This window comes from Triticum urartu, chromosome 6A, assembly GCF_056163025.1.
Source record: "Triticum urartu cultivar PI428250 chromosome 6A, HENAU_Tu73, whole genome shotgun sequence".
In the NCBI taxonomy this organism is placed as follows: domain Eukaryota; kingdom Viridiplantae; phylum Streptophyta; class Magnoliopsida; order Poales; family Poaceae; genus Triticum; species Triticum urartu.
This window is the reverse complement of record NC_141878.1, coordinates 64,755,650-64,778,454: the sequence shown is the minus strand read 5'-3', so window position 1 is coordinate 64,778,454 and position 22,805 is coordinate 64,755,650. Positions and strand designations below refer to the sequence as shown.

Below are 22,805 nucleotides of genomic sequence, written 5' to 3'. Positions count from 1 at the left end.
TGGAAGATGAACCCTAGTTCATGTAACTAAGAAATTTCATTTTTTTGTTTATGTATGCTTATGCTTATGATGCTTTTGTTTATGAAATTTTATTAAGGCGGGCACCTCTTGCGGACAACATCGGCCCACGGTACTCCATGCTTGACTATGCATTTGACAAGGGTCGTTGTGCCCATTTCATAGAGAACGGAGTGGTAAGTAATATGAAGGAAATATTGATCAAAGTTTTCTGATTAACAGATGCTCCAGCCACTGCGCATGAGGAGTCATGGGGTTGCCGGGAATATGGACTACGATGAGCGCTACGCGCCGTACTTCAAGAGAGCCTGACTGTTGGGTTTCGTGTTGCAGTTCAAGCATCAGCCGCCGACGCTTGTCCGCGCAGCTCTGGCAGCTTTGATTGACCAGTGGGGACCGGAGACCCATTCTTTCCATCTGCCATGCGGGGAGATGACGGTGACCCTCGAGGATTGGTCGATGATTACTGCCATGCCGATCGAGGGTCAAGCACTCACCGGGCGAGTGGAAAGGACCAACTGGTAGCAGAGGGTTACCACCCTCACCGGCGACTGCCCCGGTGCTAAAGGTAACCGTACATCCGGTGTATCGTTACCCTGGCTCTCGGAGCACCGGAATACATGCTCCGAAGACGCCGATGAGGCGACTGTGGAGTGGTACGCGAGGGCCTACCTGTGGTATCTTCTCACGGAGGTCGTGTTTCCAGACCGCTTGGGGAACTCTGCCAACTGGTCGTATCTGTTATTCCTAGCCGACTGGGATGCAGGGTACAGATGGGGGACCGCATCTCTCGCCTACCTATACCGTTTGGTAAGAGAGTATCTCATTGCCTATCTACGAAAGTATGTCCATGACATTTTGTTATATCTGATCCTCATTTGATGTTTTGCAGCTTGACGATGCAACCAAGAGGACAGGAGACAAGTCTAATATGGGTGGCTTTGTCTGGGCCCTCTCCATTTGGATGTGGGAGCGGCTGCCGGTGGGGCGTCCGAGGAAGATGCCAAGACGCCCATGGGGTGCCTATAGCAAAGACGGCGACGAGACTCAACACCCCACCATAGCTTACGAGTGGGACGTTGTCAAACTCTACATGGGCCTAAACAAAACTTCGTATAAGACCTACACCAACGAGTTGGACGCTTTGACGCATACGCAGGTATATGAACTCGCTCACCACCTTTCTCTTTGATTCCACTTTTGACCGAGAGTGGGAACTTACCAATGTACATGTAATAGGTAAACTGGTGGTCGTATCATGACCGAGAGTGGGACTTCGATCTGAACGTGATGTGCGATGCGGATAGTGGTCTTTGGCGGTGCATCGTGTGCATGATTTGTGTGTATGCCGTCGAGTGGCACTTGCCACAACGAGTGGCCACGCAGTTTGGGATGTATCAGCATACCCCACCGGGCCCGCCGACCGACACCGACGGCCAAGCGCTCCACATGTGAGCGCGCTTGTTCTTCGTGCCCATGATTTCATTGCGTTTGACTTTATTATGATGTTTCTTGTGGTCTATGCCTTGCAGGATGAGCCGGTAGAAGAATCAGTCGATCACAGAATGGGGAGAGGAGCATAAAATCTGAGAACAAAGTGAGGGGGACGATGAAGGTACAATTTCAGCCTCCTCGGAACAGATGCATCTTGTTCACTTGCAATCATAAATCTGATACTTATTATGCCCTTGTTTCATTGTGAGTGCAGAAGTTGGTGAAGCGTTGTCGCAAGCTGGTAGGCCTGCTTGGGTGTGCTGGAGCTGGGTCGGTTGAAGCTTATCATCCTGCAACCACACAGGGTCACATCGGCTCATCGAGCCATGTTCCCTCGTCCTCTAGGTTGGTTGCGGAGGAGGAGGAGGAGGAGGATGAGGAGGCCACACATGAAGAAGGGGAGGAGTAGTAGTATCATGAGGACGAGGAGGATGAGAGCAATGGGGAGGAGTACGATGAAGATTATGGACCTCCACCAACTCAATCATCTGAACCATCTTAGCTGCCGAAGAGGAATCCAAAGAAGAAGAATTTGCTGAGTCCGGACCCTTTCCAGAGACCGGTTACTCGATGGCCCAAGAAGAAGACTGAAGAGACTCATTCAAAGAGGAACGAGGACCGTACCTCCAAGAGAAGCAGGAGCAAGTAATTCCGCTCTTGAATACTTGGCTCTTGTAGTGTCTAGTGGTTGTGAAACTACGTGGAACTATGTGTTTGCTATTTGTGAAACTATCACTAATGCAGGATGCTGCTAACGCGACACTACGATTAGAGAACCTTTGATGAAACTGTGTGCGATGCATTAATCGCAAATGGTGATGTAAAAAACCGTCAAAAAGGTGCAAAACGTTTGCGATGGATGATACATCAAACACGGTTCAGATTTTAGTTGCATGTGCGATGAGGGCATACGGTTGATCTGTACAGAACAACAGAAACGGGAAGCCAGGTCAAGGTGTGTGCGATATACGACATACAGTTCACTCTGATGAACCGTTTGCGATGATTGAGGTGAACACAAACGGTTCGGCGTAACAAGATGTGTGTGATACCTGACAAACAGGTCGGTAATCAGAATTGTGTGCGATCATTATAGACAACCCATACGGTCTTTTTTGTGAATTGGGTGCTTGTTAGGGCACACAGTTCAACAAACCAACCTGTGGGCGATAATGTAGAAGATCTCTGTCGAATACATATTACTAACCGTCTGCGATGAGATTGACATGATAAACAGAGATATATGCAGTATGCTTAATTTAGTCCTTCTACTTCTTCCTGTTGGATGGCTTCGCGACATCGTCTTGGTGAGGACGCTTCTTGCCGTTGACCGTTGGCTTTTCATCACCGCCGCCGTCGTCATCGTCGTTCCTGTCGTCATCGTCCTCCTCCTCATTCGACCATTCCTCCTCGTCATCATCGTTGTCCTCTTCTTCGTCCTCCGACGGCTCCTCGTCCGTCTGGTTGTTGTCTGACGACTCCGGAGGTGGCGTCCCTTCCATGAACCGGATAAAATCAAGGTCTGGGCTCGATGCCGGACTCATGGAAGACGAGCGGGATGATTCCGATGTTGACCTATCATCAGGCGCCAGACTGCTGGCCGAACTGTCGTCCTCGCTGTTGCTCGACATGGCTGCAGAGTGTGTGCTAGTGTGTAGCGCGGCCTGCCGGGAATGATGAAGATGGTGGACACTTAAGCAGGGTATGCAGAGAAGAGGAACTGCCAATTGAAGCGAGGATTGAAGCGTGGTTTGACGTATTATCTAACCGTTGATATAATCAACCGCGATTATTTGTATCCAGTCGCTCCAAATTCCCGGGGTTGCGTAGGACTCCTATTGGCTATTTGGCCGGTTTCCTTTTTTAGGACAAAACACAAGGAAAGAGTTTTGGGATTATGCACCGGTACCGGTACGAACGGAGTAGGAAAATTGGCAAGCAATACATTGAGCTCTTTTATTGATAAATCCAGTAATAATCAAACTAGAAAGGAAAAGAAAAAAGACAAAGAAAAATATCTGCATGAATCTTCGCGTAACATCAATGGCATAGGACCTAGATGTGCATTACTTAGAGCACATCTAGATGTACTTTAGCAATACTGTCAAACAGAACTCCTAATCATCATTGCAAACAACGCATAGAACATGGCTAATGCGACAACCACAACTGCACATGCTAGTTCCTTCCTGTCTCTTGCTTTCATCTGTTGCCTGTGATTGATTCTTTCTTGCTTCATCGTACTGATTGTACATTCCAGATCAGCCAGTTTCTTCTTCAGCTTTACGTTATCTTCTGCGAGCTTGGTGATAACACTCCGAGCCCTGCCATGTCATTCTTCATCCAGCCAGCTAACAAAGGCACAAGCCTCATATCCTTGCCAATGTTAAATAGTATTCTGGATGAGAGTGGCATTAACTGAAGTAAAATGATGAACTTAATTAGCACTAACCTCTAAGGGTCGACTGAGAAACCGCCTGCCAATCTCCAATCCCTCCGTGCATACACGTCGAGCGGGAGTGTGCCCGTGCACACAACTCAGATTTTGGTACTTCTCGGTGGCGCAAAACTCGGAGTCGAACTCGTGTTGTGGGAGTCTGGATTAAAGCTCCGGATCCAGCGGCAGATCGCTTTCCTGGGGGGGGGGTCATTCAGGACGGATTCAGCAAGGAGCTATAAAAAAGATCGGGATAGATTGGAACCTGACAGGACGATTCGGATCTGTAGTACACTTGCCTTCTGATGACCTTAGGAAAGTTCTCGGCGGCAACTGCTGTCATGGCGGCGATACGAGCAGGAGCAGCCGCACCGAAACCATCAGCACCACTCGTCCGCATTCCCCCAATGTCAGTGCCATGCGAGGGAATTTGGAGGCTATGTAGGGATTTGGGGGAAATGGGGAAACTGTGGAGATAAGCTAACGGTCGGGAACTACTAATGATACTATATAGATGTTGTATACGGCACACCGTTTGTACATGTCGTTTGTGTTAGGTATTACAACGTCACACATGATTTCCGCACCAAACCGTGTGAGAAGACAACGTAGGTTAGACACGGTTGCCGTCACATAACCATATGTGATGTACTACCCTGTCCATATAATTGAGTTACGGTGAGATACCGTGTAAACAGCCGCTCTGCATATAGAGATGGCGGCGGCGGCCTAGGCAGTGGCTACCGGAGAAGAGGTCAATCCTCGGTCTATGGGCGGTGGTGGCATCATAGGAGGTAAATCCTCGGTCTGCAGCGGGAGATAGGAGGAGCTCAACCATCGAGGTCGGTGGCGGCGTGATTCGAGCACATCCATCACGGTCGATGGCGGGATAGTGGAGGTCGAACTTCAAGCGGCAGCCGCACTAAGCTTTGCTCCTCGACCCTGCTGTCTCAGCATGCCGCCGCATCGCGCTTGTCTGTCTGCTGGGTGGAGGTCGCCGCGCGGCTAATTAATTAAGGTATTCTTTTCGTGAGTGGCTTAATTAAGGTATTCAATTCCTAAGTGTAGTGTTGTACTAGTACTTTGCATGTAAATTGAGTGGCCATTAATTTTTGTCATTGCATGTCTGGATAAAACCATGGAGCAAACTTAGTAATTATTAAAATAAAACCTTGTGATTTATGCATGCATCTTTGGGCAGTAGTTAATCCGTGTATTAATGTTGTTGTTTTGTTTTTAATTACCATTCGTGTGCTGCAGATGGAACGATCTCGATGGATGAAGAATCATAAAACTGCAGATTTTATCAGTGGTGTGACAGAGTTCATGAATTTGGCTGAAAGTACAAAGAGGAGAAATGGTGATGCGGATTACATCCTGCGTCCATGTACTGATTGTGCCAATACAGAGTCACATGAAGTTGCAGATGTCCAGATGCACTTAGTCTCTAGGGGATTCATGGATGGATATATACGTTGGACCAGACACAGTGAAGAGGAGGTCATGGATGAAGATACCCAGGGCAGCGAGATGCCAAACCCCGACCAATGTCACATGGATGTTGAATCTAACATCGGGGCAGAGGCGTCAAGCTACCAATGGAACACCGGAAAGCCGAAACGCCCACTGGAAAACCAAGACGTCGACGCATATGACGACGATCTTGATATGCCAGATTTTGGTGCTATGATTGCAGATTTCGAGGGCCCAAAAAAGGATATGATTGGGTACAAGGATCTGTCAACCATTGATGTAGACTCCAAGAAAGAATTGTATCCAGGTTGCGAAAAGAAATATTCCAGGTTGAGTGCCACCCTGGCGCTTCTCAGATTTAAAGCAGCAAACGGTCTATCAAACAAGGGCTTCACAGAGATGTTAGGTCTTTTCAAATAAATTCTTCCAGAAGATAATGTGCTCCCCAGAAGCACGAATGAAGCGAAGAAAATTGTTTGCCCATTGGAACTTGAAGTACAGAAGGTAGACGCTTGTGTGAATGATTGTATATTGTACCGTGGTGAGTATAGAGATTTGCGTGCATGTCCCACATGCAAGCATGCACAATACAAGTATAGGAGAGCAAAGGAAAAGTACAAATTGGATGAGGAGATCAAGACAAGAATCCCGTTCAAGGTTGTTTGGTACTTGCCTTTAGTTCCAAGGTTGAGGCGTTTGTTTGCAAACCCTAGAGAGGCAAAGAGGTTGCGGTGGCATCATGATGAGCGAATTGCAGATACGTTTATGAGGCACCCGAAAGATGGGGCTCAGTGAGAATTAATAGACAAAAAGTTTGAAATTTTTGCCAAGGATCCTAGAAGTATAAGGCTCGGGGAGTGTACTGACAGGATGAATCCTTTTGGCGATATGAGCACCAATCACATCACATGGCCGGTGCTTCTGTGCATATATAACCTAGCTCCTTGGTTGTGTATGAAGAAAAAAATACATTATGATGTCAATGATTATCCAAGGCCTGAAGCAACCTGGAAATGACATCGACATTTACTTTCAGCTACTGGTAGAAGAACCGTTGACAGTGTGGATAGATGCGCCTGCTGTAAAATGTTATGATGCTTACAAAAAGGAGATTTTCGATCTACATGCGATGCTGGTGCACATCATTCAAGATATGCCGACATTAGGAAACACATCAGGGAAGAAAACAAAGGGAGATGTAGGGTGTGTCACATGCATGGATAGGATAGCTAGCAGAAGACTTCCCAACTCGCGCAAAACAGTGTATTTGCGTCATCGTAGGTTCTTACGGAAAAATCACCCATACCGAAAGATGAAAGATGAATTTGATGGACGGCAGAGGTAGGTGCGGGCCCAAGACCCTATGACGGGGAGGTGGTCCACAACATGGCTAAAAAAATTAATGTTGTGCTTGGCAAGAACCACCCTTTGACGGTGCAACAAACACCCAAGGATCAAGTGTTTAAGAAGAAATCGGTGTTATGGAAATTACCTTACTGAGAGATTCTACGTGTACGTCACTGCATCGATGTCATGCACGTAGAGAAGAACGTATGTGAAAGCATCCTTGGTACTCTGCTCAAGATTAAAGGTAAAAGAAAGGATGGTGACGGTTCACGGCTCGGTATGCTTGCTGATCAATCACAACGCAAGAGTGAAGCAGAAGATGATGACAAATTCATCAAAGCTCGCCAGAGTTACAATTTCAATACAAAAGAAGCAACACAGTTGTTCACCTATTTGTTGTTAGTTAAGACACCCTCTTCCCACTGCGCAAACATCAGAAGTCTCGTGGATGTGAGCTCAGGTAAAATGAAGTTGGGACACGTGAAGTCACATGATTTCCACGTAATGTTGACACAAATCCTCCCGGTGTCCATCAGGAATCTGATGGACAAAGATATAAGAAACACACTCATTGACCTTTGTGATTTCTTCAACCAATTATGGCAGAAAGTTGTAAATCCTGAAGAGTTGGATCATATGCAAGATGATATTGCAAGAATATTGTCCAACCTAGAGATGTTTTTTCCACCTCATTCTTTGATGTCATGGTCCATCTCACTGTGCACCTTGTCGACGAGATAAAGTATTGTGGTCCTGTGTTTCTTCGCAACATGTATCCCTTCGAGCGGTTCATGGGAATCTTGAAGCGCTTCTGTCGGAACCGAAACCATCCAGAGGCAAGCATCCTACAAGGTTATACCGCGGAGGAGGTTGTTGAGTTTTGCATCGAATACATGAAACAAAGACCTATGGGTTTACCCCTCTCTCGCCACGAGGAAAGGCTTAAAGGTAAGCTGGTCCTTGCTGGCACGCAAATGGCTGCACTCGGAGAATTGGCAGAGAAAGCTCATTTGACGGTACTGCTTAATAGCCCAGTTCTTATTGCTTATGCCGAAGAACACTTGGTGGAGATACGCCAAAGCTTCTTACCAATGGTGCCTTCATCAGATGTGGAGATGACGGAGCACACTAAGAACTAAGCCGAATGGCTGAAGAATTGTTTGGCACAAGGATCCATCGATGACATTGCTACGTGGTTGGCACAAAAGCCATCACCTATGATGTTGACGTACCAAGCATATGACATAAATGTATACACGTTCTACACTGAGGAATGTGATAAGAACACCTCGTATCAGAACAACTCTGTTCGAATAGAATGCATGACTCTAAATGAAGCTGATAAAAGGTATGGAACCATCAAAGAGATTTGGGAGCTTGACTATGTGAAAGTTAAGGTGGCATTATTCAGGTGCGCATGGATCCCTCTTGGCCAGGTAAGGATTGATGAGTATAGGAAGACCTGTGTTAACAGGACAATGATGTCATATCACATGAAAACATTCATTCTTGCCAGCGATGCTACCCCAATTTTCTTTATGGAAGACCCCTTGCATAAGAACGGCCATTTAGCGATGCATGGGAAGAGAAGGGTACTGGGTGTCGACGATGTTGCCTATGAGGACGAGTACGATGAATTTTGATGAGTTGTCAGCCAAGGGATCACACACCCGTGTAACAGAGTAGCGTAAAATCATCAAAAATCCCAAGTTCATTCGGGGTCAACTTAATGACCCAAGTTCCCCCATGCACATGGGAATTAAGCCATAAGACTAGTTTTTATGCTTACCCTGCAACTTAATTCGTTCAATTTAGAACTGTCGTGTGTACTGAATTTGTGAGTTATGCCCGGTTTTCCGTTGATGTAAGAATCGTTAATATGTTGACCTTGATATGTTTTTAGCTCAGGCAATGAATATGAACTGTTTTTCTTATTATTATTATATCATAGAGGTAGCACGCTCAATTGGTCTCACTACAGTATGTGTGAACAAAAATATGCAATCTGGTTTGTAAATAGCACACGGTTCGTTGATGAAAGCCGCGTGCCGACCAAACCCCGCCACCCCGCCCACGACCCGAGTCGTGCTTTCTGATTGGCCAGAACCCAAACCCCACGGATCGTACGTCTGCACCGTTGGATGCTCCCAGATCGAACGGCGATCCTCATCCCTTTCGACGGCACATGCAGTTCCGGTTGTAATTTTATTTTTATGCACAAAATGCATGTTAATCTCAAAAAATGTCTTAAATATAGCTAACGACACCTGAAATGCGCCAGAATATCAAACCCGTGGTATAATGATGATTGCGTACCGTGGAAATTTTTATAAGGCCAAACGATGAAGTCACCGGCCACAGGAGTTTGAATTGACACGTGAGATGCTCCGGTTTTGAAGGATCGGTCATCAAAACTTGTGCCAAACTTTACCAATTTTTTCCACGGGGTCATGAGAGCACGCCATAGGCACACTCGATTCTGATGATGTCTGAACTCCATCTGAATTTCCTGTAATTAAAATACCAACTAGGCCTACAATAGTGGCCGCACCTCGCGGCCGAAATGTTTGAAACTTCTCCCTGCTTCTCAAACAAACAGATGAAAACTCACAAAGCGACGCACAAATGATCTGTACACCTTTGTTAGGCTGATAGTAAGGGGGTATTGTAGCTAGTATCATGCATGCCAACTAGGCAATTTTGATGAGATGTCATAGAATTAACTAAATGAAGAAAGAGAGGGTTAAGTATCATATCATGAAACCATATCATAATAAATGCTAAGCTACTATGTGTCATGCATGAAAATATAAATAAAGTACTACATATGATACTAGCTAGCTACTCGATCTATGATACTATGCATTAGAGCAAGTACACAATAGAGTGACATAAGACTAGCCACAATGGTAGTAACATAGAATGTTAGTAGTCTATGTTACTACCTCTATATATTGGGGAGGAACATATGTGTAGTAACATGCAACACTTCATTTATTAGGGTATAGACTCATCTGTTGGGGAACACAGTAATTTCAAAAAATTTCCTACGCACACGCAAGATCATGGTGATGCATTGCAACGAGAGGGGAGAGTGTTGTCTACGTACCTACACAGACCGACTGCAGAAGCGTTGACGCAACGTACAGGAAGTAGTCGTACGTCTTCCCGATCCGACCGATCCAAGCACCGTTACTTCGGCACCTCTGAGTTCTTAGCACACGTACAGCTCGATGACGATCCCCGGGCTCCGATCCAGCAAAGCGTCAGGGAGGAGTTCCGTCAGCACGACGGCGTGGTGACGATCTTGATGTTCTACTGTCGCAGGGCTTCGCCTAAGCACCGCTACAATATGATCGAGGTGGAATATGGTGGCAGGGGGCACCGCACACGGCTAAGGAACGATCTCAAGGATCAACTTCTGTGTACTAGGGTGCCCCTGCCTCCGTATATAAAGGAGCCAAGGGGGAGGGGGCGGCCGGCCAAGGAGGGCGCGCCAAGGGAGTCCTACTCCCTCTGGGAGTAGGATTCCCCCCCCCCAATCCTAGTTGGAATAGGATTCCTCGAGGGGGGGAAAGAGAGAGAGGGGGCCGGCCACCTCTCCTTGTCCTAATAGGACTAGGGGAGGGGGGAGGCGCGCGGCCACCTTGGGCTGCCCCTTTCTCCTTTCCACTAAAGCCCACTAAGGCCCATATAGTTTCCGGGGGGTTCCGGTAACCTCCCGGTACTCCGGTAAAATCCCGATTTCACCCGGAACACTTCCGATATCCAAACATAGGCTTCCAATATATCAATCTTTATGTCTCGACCATTTAGAGACTCCTCGTCATGTCCATGATCACATCCGGGACTCCGAACAATCTTCGGTACATCAAAATGCATAAACTCATAATAACTGTCATCGTAACGTTAAGCGTGCGGACCCTACGGTTCGAGAACAATGTAGACATGACCGAGACACGTCTCCAGTCAATAACCAATAGCGGGACCTGGATGCCCATATTGGCTCCTACATATTCTACGAAGATCTTTATCGGTCAGACCGCATAACAACATACGTTGTTCCCTTTGTCATCGGTATGTTACTTGCCCGAGATTCGATCGTCGGTATCCAATACCTAGTTCAATCTCGTTACTGGCAAGTCTCTTTACTCGTTCCGTAATACATCATCTCACAACTAACATATTAGTTGTAATGCTTGCAAGGCTTATGTGATGTGCATTACCGAGAGGGCCCAGAGATACCTCTCCGACAATTGGAGTGACAAATCCTATTCTCGAAATACGCCAACCCAACATCTACCATTGGAGACACCTGTAGAGATCCTTTATAATCACCCAGTTATGTTGTGACGTTTGGTAGCACACAAAGTGTTCCTCCGGCAAACGGGAGTTGCATAATCTCATAGTCATAGGAACATGTATAAGTCATGAAGAAAGCAATAGCAACATACTAAACGATCGGGTGCTAAGCTAATGGAATGGGTCATGTCAATCAGATCATTCAACTAATGATGTGACCTCGTTAATCAAATAACAACACTTTGTTCATGGTTAGGAAACATAACCATCTTTGATTAACGAGCTAGTCAAGTAGAGGCATACTAGTGACACTAAGTTTGTCTATGTATTCACACATGTATTATGTTTCCGGTTAATACAATTCTAGCATGAATAATAAACATTTATCATGATATAAGGAAATAAATAATAACTTTATTATTGCCTCTAGGGCATATTTCCTTCAGTCTCCCACTTGCACTAGAGTCAATAATCTAGATTACGCAGTAATGATTCTAACACCCATGGAGCCTTGGTGCTGATCATGTTTTGCTCATGGAAGAGGCTTAGTCAACGGGTCTGCAACGTTCAGATCCGTATGTATCTTGCAAATCTCTATGTCTCCCACCTGGACTAGATCCCGGATGGAATTGAAGCGTCTCTTGATGTGCTTGGTCCTCTTGTGAAATCTGGATTCCTTTGCCAAGGCAATTGCACCAGTATTGTCACAAAAGATTTTCATTGGACCCGATGCACTAGGTATGACACCTAGATCGGATATGAACTCCTTCATCCAGACTCCTTCGTTCGCTGCTTCCGAAGCAGCTATGTACTCCGCTTCACATGTAGATCCTGCTACGACGCTTTGTTTAGAACTGCACCAACTGACAGCTCCACCGTTTAATGTAAACACGTATCCGGTTTGCGATTTAGAATCGTCCGGATTAGTGTCAAAGCTCGCATTAACGTAACCTTTTATGATGAGCTCTTTGTCACCTCCATATACGAGAAACATATCCTTAGTCCTTTTCAGGTATTTCAGGATGTTCTTGACCGCTGTCTAGTGATCCACTCCTGGATTACTTTGGTACCTCCCTACTAAACTTATAGCAAGGCACACATCAGGTCTGGTACACAGCATTGCATACATGATAGAGCCTATGGCTGAAGCATAGGGAACATCTTTCATTTTCTCTCTATCTTCTGCAGTGGTCGGGCATTGAGTCTTACTCAACTTCACACCTTGTAACACAGGCAAGAACCCTTTCTTTGCTTGATCCATTTTGAACTTCTTCAAAACTTTGTCAAGGTATGTGCTTTGTGAAAGTCCAATTAAGCGTCTTGATCTATCTCTATAGATCTTAATGCCTAATATGTAAGCAGCTTCACCGAGGTCTTTCATTGAAAAACTTTTATTCAAGTATCCCTTTATGCTATCCAGAAATTCTATATCATTTCCAATTACTAATATGTCATCCACATATAATATCAGAAATGCTACAGAGCTCCCACTCACTTTCTTGTAAATACAGGCTTCTCCAAAAGTCTGTATAAAACCAAATGCTTTGATCACACTATCAAAGCGTTTATTCCAACTCCGAGAGGCTTGCACCAGTCCATAAATGGATCGCTGGAGCTTGCACACTTTGTTAGCTCCCTTTGGATTGACAAAACCTTCTGGTTGCATCATATACAACTCTTCTTCCAGAAATCTATTCAGGAATGCAGTTTTGACATCCATCTGCCAAATTTCATAATCATAAAATGCGGCAATTGCTAACATGATTCGGACAGACTTAAGCATCGCTACGGGTGAGAAAGTCTCATCGTAGTCAATCCCTTGAACTTGCCGAAAACCTTTTGCGACAAGTCGAGCTTTGTAGACAGTAATATTACCGTCAGCGTCAGTCTTCTTCTTGAAGATCCATTTATTCTCAATTGCTTGCCGATCATCGGGCAAGTCAACCAAAGTCCATACTTTGTTATCATACATGGATCCCATCTTAGATTCATGGCTTCAAGCCACTTTGCGGAATCTGGGCTCACCATCGCTTCTTCATAGTTCATAGGTTCATCATGATCTAGCAGCATGATTTCCAGAACAGGATTACCGTACCACTCTGGTGCGGATCCCGCTCTGGTTGATCTACTACGTTCAGTAGTATCTTGATCTAAAGTTTCATGATCATCATCATTAGCTTCCTCACTAACTGGTGTAGGTGTCACTGAAACAGTTTTCTGTGATGTACTACTTTCCAATAAGGGAGCAGGTACAGTTACCTCGTCAAGTTCTACTTTCCTCCCACTCACTTCTTTCGAGAGAAAACTCCTTCTCTAGAAAGGATCCATTCTTAGCAACGAATGTCTTGCCTTCGGATCTGTGATAGAAGGTGTACCCAACAGTCTCCTTTGGGTATCCTATGAAGACACATTTCTCCGATTTGGGTTCGAGCTTATCAGGTTGAAGCTTTTTCACATAAGCATCGCAGCCCCAAACTTTAAGAAACGACAACTTTGGTTTCTTGCCAAACCACAGTTCATAAGGCGTCGTCTCAATGGATTTTGATGGTGCCCTATTTAACGTGAATGCGGCCGTCTCTAAAGCATAACCCCAAAACGATAGCGGTAAATCAGTAAGAGACATCATAGATCGCACCATATCTAGTAAAGTACAATTACGACGTTCGGAAACACCATTGCGCTGTGGTGTTCCGGGTGGCGTGAGTTGCGAAACTATTCCACAATTTTTCAAATGTACACCAAACTCGTAACTCAAATATTCTCCTCCACGATCAGATCGTAGAAACTTTATTTTCTTGTTACGATGATTTTCAACTTCACTCTGAAATTCTTTGAACTTTTCAAATGTTTCAGACTTATGTTTCATTAAGTAGATATACCCATATCTGCTTAAGTCATCTGTGAAGGTGAGAAAATAACGTTATCCGCCACGAGCCTCAATATTCATCGGACCACATACATCTGTATGTATGATCTCCAACAAATATGTTGCTCTCTCCATAGTACCGGAGAATGGTGTTTTAGTCATCTTGCCCATGAGGTACGGTTCGCAAGTACCAAGTGATTCATAATCAAGTGGTTCCAAAAAGTCCATCAGTATGGAGTTTCTTCATGCGCTTTATACCGATATGACCTAAACGGCAGTGCCACAAATAAGTTGCACTGTCATTATCAACTCTGCATCTTTTGGCTTCAACATTATGAATATGTGTGTTACTACTACCGAGATTCATCAAAAATAGACCACTTCTCAAAGGTGCATGACCATAAAAGATACTACTCATATAAATAGAACAACCATTATTCTTTGATTTAAATGAATAACCGTCTCGCATCAAACAAGATCCAGATATAATGTTCATGCTCAACGCTGGCACCAAATAACAATTATTTAGGTCTAATATTAATCCCGAAGGTAGATGTAGAGGTAGCGTGCCGACCGCGATCACTTCGACTTTGGAACCGTTTCCCACGCGCATCGTCACCTCGTCCTTTGCCAGTGTTCGCTTAATCCGTAGTCCCTGTTTCGAGTTGCAAATATCAGCAACAGAACCAGTATCAAATACCCAGGTGCTACTGCGAGCTCTAGTAAGGTACACATCAATAACATGTATATCACATATACCTTTGTTCACCTTGCCATCCTTCTTATCCGCCAAATACTTGGGGAAGTTCCGCTTCCAGTGACCAGTCTGCTTGCAGTAGAAGCACTCAGTTTCAGGCTTAGGTCTAGACTTGGGTTTCTTCTCCTGAGCAGCAACTAGCTTGCCGTTCTTCTTGAAGTTCCCCTTCTTCTTCTTCCCTTTGCCCTTTTTCTTGAAACTAGTGGTCTTGTTAACCATCAACACTTGATGCTCCTTCTTGATTTCTACCTCCGCAGCTTTCAGCATTGCGAAGAGCTCGGGAATAGTCTTGTTCATCCCTTGCATATTATAGTTCATCACGAAGCTCTTATAGCTTGGTGGCAGTGATTGGAGAATTATGTCAATGACGCAATCATCTGGAAGATTAACTCCCATCTGAATCAAGTGATTATTATACCTAGACATTTTGAGTATATGCTCACTGACAGAACTGTTCTCCTCCATCTTGCAGCTATAGAACTTATTGGAGACTTCATATCTCTCAATCCGGGCATTTGCTTGAAATATTAACTTCAACTCCTGGAACATATCATATGCTCCATGATGTTCAAAACGTCGTTGAAGTCCCGATTCTAAGCCGTAAAGCATGGCACACTGAACTATCGAGTAGTCATCAGCTTTGCTCTGCCAGACGTTCATAACATCTGGTGTTGCTCCAGCAGTAGGCCTGGCACCCAGCGGTGCTTCCAGGATGTAATTCTTCTGAGCAGCAATGAGGATAATCCTCAACTTACGGACCCAGTCCGTGTAATTGCTACCATCATCTTTCAACTTTGCTTTCTCAAGGAACGCATTAAAATTCAATGGAACAACAGCACGAGCCATCTATCTACGATCAACATAAACAAGCAAGATATTATCAGGTACTAAGTTCATGATAAGTTTAAGTTCAATTAATCAAATTACTTAAGAACTCCCACTTAGATAGACATCCCTCTAATCCTCTAAGTGATCACGTGATCCAAATCAACTAAACCATAACCGATCATCACGTGAGATGGAGTAGTTTTCAATGGTGAACATCGTTATGTTGATCATATCTACTATATGATTCACGCTCGACCTTTCGGTCTCTGTGTTCCGAGGCCATATCTGCATATGCTAGGCTCGTCAAGTTTAACCTGAGTATTCTACGTGTGCAAAACTGGCTTGCACCCGTTGTAGATGGACGTAGAGCTTATCACACCCGATCATCACGTGGTGTCTGGGCACGACGAACTTTGGCAACGGTGCATAATCAGGGAGAACATTTCTTGATAATTTAGTGAGAGATCATCTTATAATGCTACCGTCAATCAAAGCAAGATAAGATGCATAAAAAGATAAACATCACATGCAATCAATATAAGTGATATGATATGGCCATCATCATCTTGTGCTTGTGATCTCCATCTCCGGAGCACCGTCATGATCACCATCGTCACCGGCGCGACACCTTGATCTCCATCGTAGCATCGTTGTCATCTCGCCAATCTTATGCTTCCACGACTATCGCTACCGCTTAGTGATAAAGTAAAGCATTACATCGCGATTGCATTGCATACAATAAAGCGACAACCATATGGCTCCTGCCAGTTGCCGATAACTCGGTTACAAAACATGATCATCTCATACAATAAAATTCATCATCATGCCTTGACCATATCACATCACAACATGCCCTGCAAAAACAAGTTAGACGTCCTCTACTTTGTTGTTGCAAGTTTTACGTGGCTGCTACGGGCTTAAGCAAGAACCAATCTCACCTACGCATCAAAACCACAACGATAGTTTGTCAAATAGACTCCGTTTTAACCTTCGCAAGGACCGGGCGTAGCCACACTTGGTTCAACAAAAGTTGGAGAGACTGTCGCCCGCAAGCCACCTATGTGCAAAGCACGTCGGGAGAACCGGTCTCGCGTAAGCGTACGCGTAATGTCGGTCCGGGTCGTCTCGTCCAACAATACCGCCGAACCAAAGTATGACATGCTGGTAGGCAGTATGACTTATATCGCCCACAACTCACATGTGTTCTACTCGTGCATATAACATCAAACCATAAAACCTAGGCTCTGATGCCACTGTTGGGGAACGCAGTAATTTTAAAAAATTTCCTACGCACACGCAAGATCATGGTGATGCATTGCAACGAGAGGGGAGAGTGTTGTCTACGTACCTACGCAGACCGACTGCGGAAGCATTGACTCAACGTAGAGGAAGTAGTCGTACGTCTTCCCGATCCGACCGATCCAAGCACCGTTACTCCGGCACCTCCGAGTTCTTAGCACACGTACAGCTCGATGACGATCCCCGGGCTCCGATCCAGCAAAGCGTCGGGGAGGAGTTCCGTCAGCACGACGGCATGGTGACGATCTTGATGTTCTACTATCGCAGGGCTTCGCCTAAGCACCGCTACAATATGATCGAGGTAGAATATGGTGGCAGGGGGCACCGCACACGGCTAAGGAACGATCTCAAGGATCAACTTCTGTGTACTAGGGTGCCCCCCTGCCTCCGTATATAAAGGAGCCAAGGGGGAGGGGGCGGCCGGCCAAGGAGGGCGCGCCAAGGGAGTCCTACTCCCTCTGGGAGTAGGATTCCCCCCCCCCCCAATCCTAGTTGGAATAGGATTCCTCGAGGGGGGAAAGAGAGAGAGGGGGCCGGCCACCTCTCCTTGTCCTAATAGGACTAGGGGAGGGGGGAGGCGCGCGGCCACCTTGGGCTGCCCCTTTCTCCTTTCCACTAAAGCCCACTAAGGCCCATATAGTTTCCGGGGGGTTCCGGTAACCTCCTGGTACTCCGGTAAAATCCCGATTTCACCCGGAACACTTCCGATATCCAAACATAGGCTTCCAATATATCAATCTTTATGTCTCGACCATTTCGAGACTCCTCGTCATGTCCATGATCACATCCGGGACTCCGAACAATCTTCGGTACATCAAAATGCATAAACTCATAATAACTGTCATCGTAACGTTAAGCGTGCGGACCCTACGGTTCGAGAACAATGTAGACATGACCGAGACACGTCTCCGGTCAATAACAAATAGCGGGACCTAGATGCCCATATTGGCTCCTACATATTCTACGAAGATCTTTATCGGTCAGACCGCATAACAACATACGTTGTTCCCTTTGTCATCGGTATGTTACTTGCCCGAGATTCGATCGTCGGTATCCAATACCTAGTTCAATCTCGTTACTGGCAAGTCTCTTTACTCGTTCTGTAATACATCATCTCACAACTAACATATTAGTTGTAATGCTTGCAAGGCTTATGTGATGTGCATTACCGAGAGGGCCCAGAGATACCTCTCCGACAATCGGAGTGACAAATCCTATTCTCGAAATACGCCAACCCAACATCTACCATTGGAGACACCTGTAGAGCTCCTTTATAATCACCCAGTTACATTGTGACGTTTGGTAGCACACAAAGTGTTCCTCCGGCAAACGGGAGTTGCATAATCTCATAGTCATAGGAACATGTATAAGTCATGAAGAAAGCAATAGCAACATACTAAACGATCGGGTGCTAAGCTAATGGAATGGGTCATGTCAATCAGATCATTCAACTAATGATGTGACCTCGTTAATCAAATAACAACACTTTGTTCATGGTTAGGAAACATAACCATCTTTGATTAACGAGCTAGTCAAGTAGAGGCATACTAGTGACACTAAGTTTGTCTATGTATTCACACATGTATTATGTTTCCGGTTAATACAATTCTAGCATGAATAATAAACATTTATCATGATATAAGGAAATAAATAATAACTTTATTATTGCCTCTAGGGCATATTTCCTTCATCATCTTGCCTTGAGATGTGTGATGTTACTCATACTACTAGTAAGACTACCCACAGTGGGAGTAACATAGGTAGTAACATCACACATATCTAGATAAAATAGATGATGTGGCAAGCAATAAATGAAGAAATGGAGGAAAGTGGTAACATAGCTAGTTACTAGTAGTATGAGTAACATCACACATATCAAGGCAAAATGAGTCTATAGCCTAAATGAAGTGTTGCATGTTACCACACATATGTTACTCCCCACTATAGAGGTAGTAACATAGACTAGTAACATGTGCATGTTACTACCCATTGTGGCCAGTCTAACTAGCTATATTACCACTTTCCTCTCTTTCTTCATTTATTGCTTGCCATATCATCCATTTTATTTAGATACGTGTGATGTTACTACCTATGTTACTCCCACTGTGGGTAGTCTAAGCAGGCTATAAGGAATAGAATAATATATATGTGCTTATTAGTTGGAGGAAAGAGAAGAGAAGCGGGCTCTTGGTTAGTAGAGCCAGATGCAACACGAGACCCAAGACACTTTGTGAGGATGTAGGGTGGGTCAACTATTGATAAACTAGTACATATATAAAACTTATTATTATACATGCCCGCTAAGAGGTTGGTTGTATATGGCATGACAACTTCTTATAGCCGACCCTTGGCTGTATTATTAACCATGCTCTTAGTGAGGTAGCTAGTATATCATAGACGACTAGCTAGTATCAGACTAGCCACAGTGGGAGTAACTTCAGCAGTAACATCGACTCCAACTCAGCAAACTTGCTTATGTGGCAATAAGTTAATGAGGAGAGAGATAGTTTCAGTAACTTAGCTAGTTACTGTAACATCACATGTCCCAATGCAATATGAGTCTATAACCTAATAAATGAAGCTTTGCATGACACTACACTTATGTTACTACCCACTATGAAGGTAGTAACATATATAGTCTAGGGATATGTGTATGTTACTAGTGTACTCTCCATTGTGGCTAGTCTCATACTCCCTCCTTTCCTGTTTAGGCTGGTTATAATGGTATTATCATAAGAGGTATCATGCATGCCAACTAGACTTTCTGGATGATGTGACACACAATTAAATGAGGAAAGAGAGGATATGGTATCATATCATGATAGCGTGTCATATTAAATGTTGTACTACTACTTTGTGTGATGCATGACAATTAGTAAGGCAACCTAAGATGCTAACTTATTGTAGCGACCCAACCTCAGACGGTCAAGTCTCTGTGTATCTGTGCCATCCCTGGATCAGTATGCTGGCACACACAGTACATCGATGTATATACCAAAGTGCAATCACATGTATAAATAACGTAAAACTGATATATACCTCATAAGTCTCAACAAAAACAAACGAACGGGTGTGGAATCCCATCAACGCCAACGACAAGTTGAGTGTAGACCGTAACCCTACAACATAACTCTTACTCATCGTAGAAATTCCTGCAACATAAGACATTGCAGCCCTGTAGGTCAGTACATTGAATGTACTGGCAAGTCACATCATAAGTGTAATGAACCTATTTGTACATGAAATTTGGCTGGTGGGAAGCTCTAAGTTTAGTTTGCATAAAGCTAGTTTTTCCCTAGAATAAAAGATATTATTCTATCTCTATTGTATAGCATAGGATGAGTTGGCAAACCCAACTCAATCCATTCCCAAAGTTTATTTTAAACCCCAATGTTTAAATTAAGAGTGATGAGATCTCCCGACATTTCCACTACTAGATGCTCAAGTTGTCCGTAACCGGGGACACGGCTAATCGATTAGGTTTTAACACTCACCAGAGGTTTGCACACTTTTCCCCACAAGACTCGATCTCCTCCCTTGAAGTTCTCGCACTGCCTGGTGTTTGAGAACACGATGACCGAGACATAGTCTTTCGAAAGTATTTCCCCTTAACCCACGGATAGGCCGGTACACCTACTCATTCTACATCTGCTAGCCTATCCCAGAAGAGGTCACACTATCTACTCAACTAAGCCAGAGCCCATATTGGCTTGTGGCTGCACACGTAAGCTTCTAGATATGTAAACACCTTTGATCCCTTTGAGCCTGGGTGGACGGACCACTAGTGGTGCACCACCATGGATTTCCCATGCGTGCCCCACTATACTTTATCACCATTCAAACCAAGTTTCTGCCCAGGTAGTTCATTTAAGTCTTGGTCCTGATTACTACTCTGTCACTCAAGTCTCGCCATGAACACTTCCCAATCCACGTCTAAATTTGCGAGGCAGAAATAAACTTACACGATGGTGACAAGGTTGTATGGTGCAGACCTACCTCAAATGAACTACTAGGTAAACTCATAGACATCACAAGATTCCTACCATGCAATCCTACCGCAAAGGACTAAGTGCATAAATAAAACATAGGTAATTGGAAGAATGGTCAAATGTGAACTTACCTGGTAATAGTTGACGAAGATTATATCGCTCTCAGAATTTTACTTATTAGAACTATTCGTCACTCTCCGATGAAAATCTATAAAGTCAAACGTTGCATTCACATAAGCAATCATTTCGGAGAACCAAATAACATGTAACATGAAAAGACTCGGAAAATCCAAATGAAAACACCACATAGTTAACTATATAAAAAAATACTATGTGCAAAACAACATCTGACATACAGTTCAAAATTGTGATGTGAACTATAGCGCATACAAGGCATAGGAGTAAAACTATCATGGACAGATCCTAAGTGGGTGAAAATTATTGTTACAAAGGTCCAAGTGATAGGGTTTCGCTACGGTGACAAAGTGCAAAAGAATCAACTCAATCAAAGCTACGGTTTAGGAGATATGGCCAATTGAAATTCGAATCCAAATATGAATAAAGTTCAAATTTGAATCTGAAAAAAGTTTATAAATACGATACCAGTGGATAGATCTAATCATGACGAAGAATTTGCCGCTGGTTTCATCGAGTTTGGATCTACGGTTAAAAAGTTGTGGCCAATCTAAGTTTAGGGGCTAAACTAAAATTTCCAGGGACCTAACAGTGAAATAGAAAACAAAATAAACTACGTACAGGCCCTTGGCCACGTGGCGGCTCGTGGCCGGCCGAGCAGCGTTCGGTGCAGAAGCTATACGGTGAACGACCACTAAATAAACAAAACACTACTGCGGCTAAAACAACGAGAGCGGTTTAACTAAACCGAACGGTTTAATAAAAACCACAGTTAACCAACTAATACAAAGTAAATAAAAACAAAACCAAACGAACAGGGGGCGAGTGGCTCATGGCGGTCGATGGCGTTGTACAGGAGAGGGCAGCGCTGGCGTGGAGCGGTGATGGGGCGGCGGCTGCAGCGATCTCTGGCGGCGGGGAAGAAGGCGAAGGGGACCGACGTGGCACGGGCGACCGGACGGTGGTGACGGCGGGCGTCGGCATGCACCGGACGGGGCGGAGGGAGGCGGCGGAGCTCGGGCTTCATCGAGGTGACGTCTCCGGTGACCTAGGGACAAGAAGAGGATGTCAACGAGATGTGCTTCGACTCGGGCAATAGATTGAAGAAGAGACGGAGGCCATGGCGGCTTACAGACGACGTCAAACTCCGGCGACGGAGCTTCGGCCGGCGAGATCCACACAACGATGGCAAGCAATGCTGAGCGGCGTGGGATGAAGCGGAGTGGCAGAATGGAAAGAGGTGGCTCCGGGGCTTATATAGGCGCGGAGAGGGGTGCTCGGGGCTGCGGGATAAGCCTTATCCCCGAAGGCGAGGTGCGGCGGTTGCGGGCGGCAGGCTCACGAGCTCTATCCCGAGCGGAGGAGGCGGGAGGTTGGGGGGTGACCTGGGTGGGGCCCTCCTGGCAGCGACAACTACGTGTGAGCGAGAGGGAGACGAGGAGAGGCTGAACGAGGCGGAGGCCTGCGGGCGCTGGGCGGCCTGGGGAGGCCTTTGGCCTGTCGGGCGCGAGGTTGGGCCGAATGGCCGGCTGGTTCGCCCCTGGGCCAAGCACTGTTTCGGTCCAGGCGGTGCTTCTTTTTTTTATAGAAAGAAAACTCCAACCGAGGGAAAATAAATAAATTTTTACATAGGCACGTTATATACCAAAATGTTCAGAAAAATAGCAGAAATAAGATTAACTATTTTTCAAGTTCAAATAAATTCCATAAAAATTCATAAAAGTCAAACAGTGCTCCTGTTGCATTTAAAATCAATAGAAATCATTTTAAAATAGAAAAAATATTTCAAGATTATTTTCTCCTAATTTCTATTGAAGGGAATCATTTTACCCTTATTTCCATTTATTTATTTTTTAGGAG

General features: G+C 44.9%; 1 long non-coding RNA gene across 1 annotated transcript; it reads left to right on the top strand.

Moving 5' to 3' along the window:
* Positions 1–922: 922 nt before the first annotated feature.
* On the top strand, positions 923–2,307 carry LOC147963942 (uncharacterized). The gene is made up of 4 exons (XR_015609345.1): positions 923–1,177; positions 1,258–1,469; positions 1,551–1,633; positions 1,727–2,307. It is a non-coding gene; the product is annotated as an uncharacterized LOC147963942 (long non-coding RNA).
* The last annotated feature ends 20,498 nt before the right edge of the window (positions 2,308–22,805 follow it).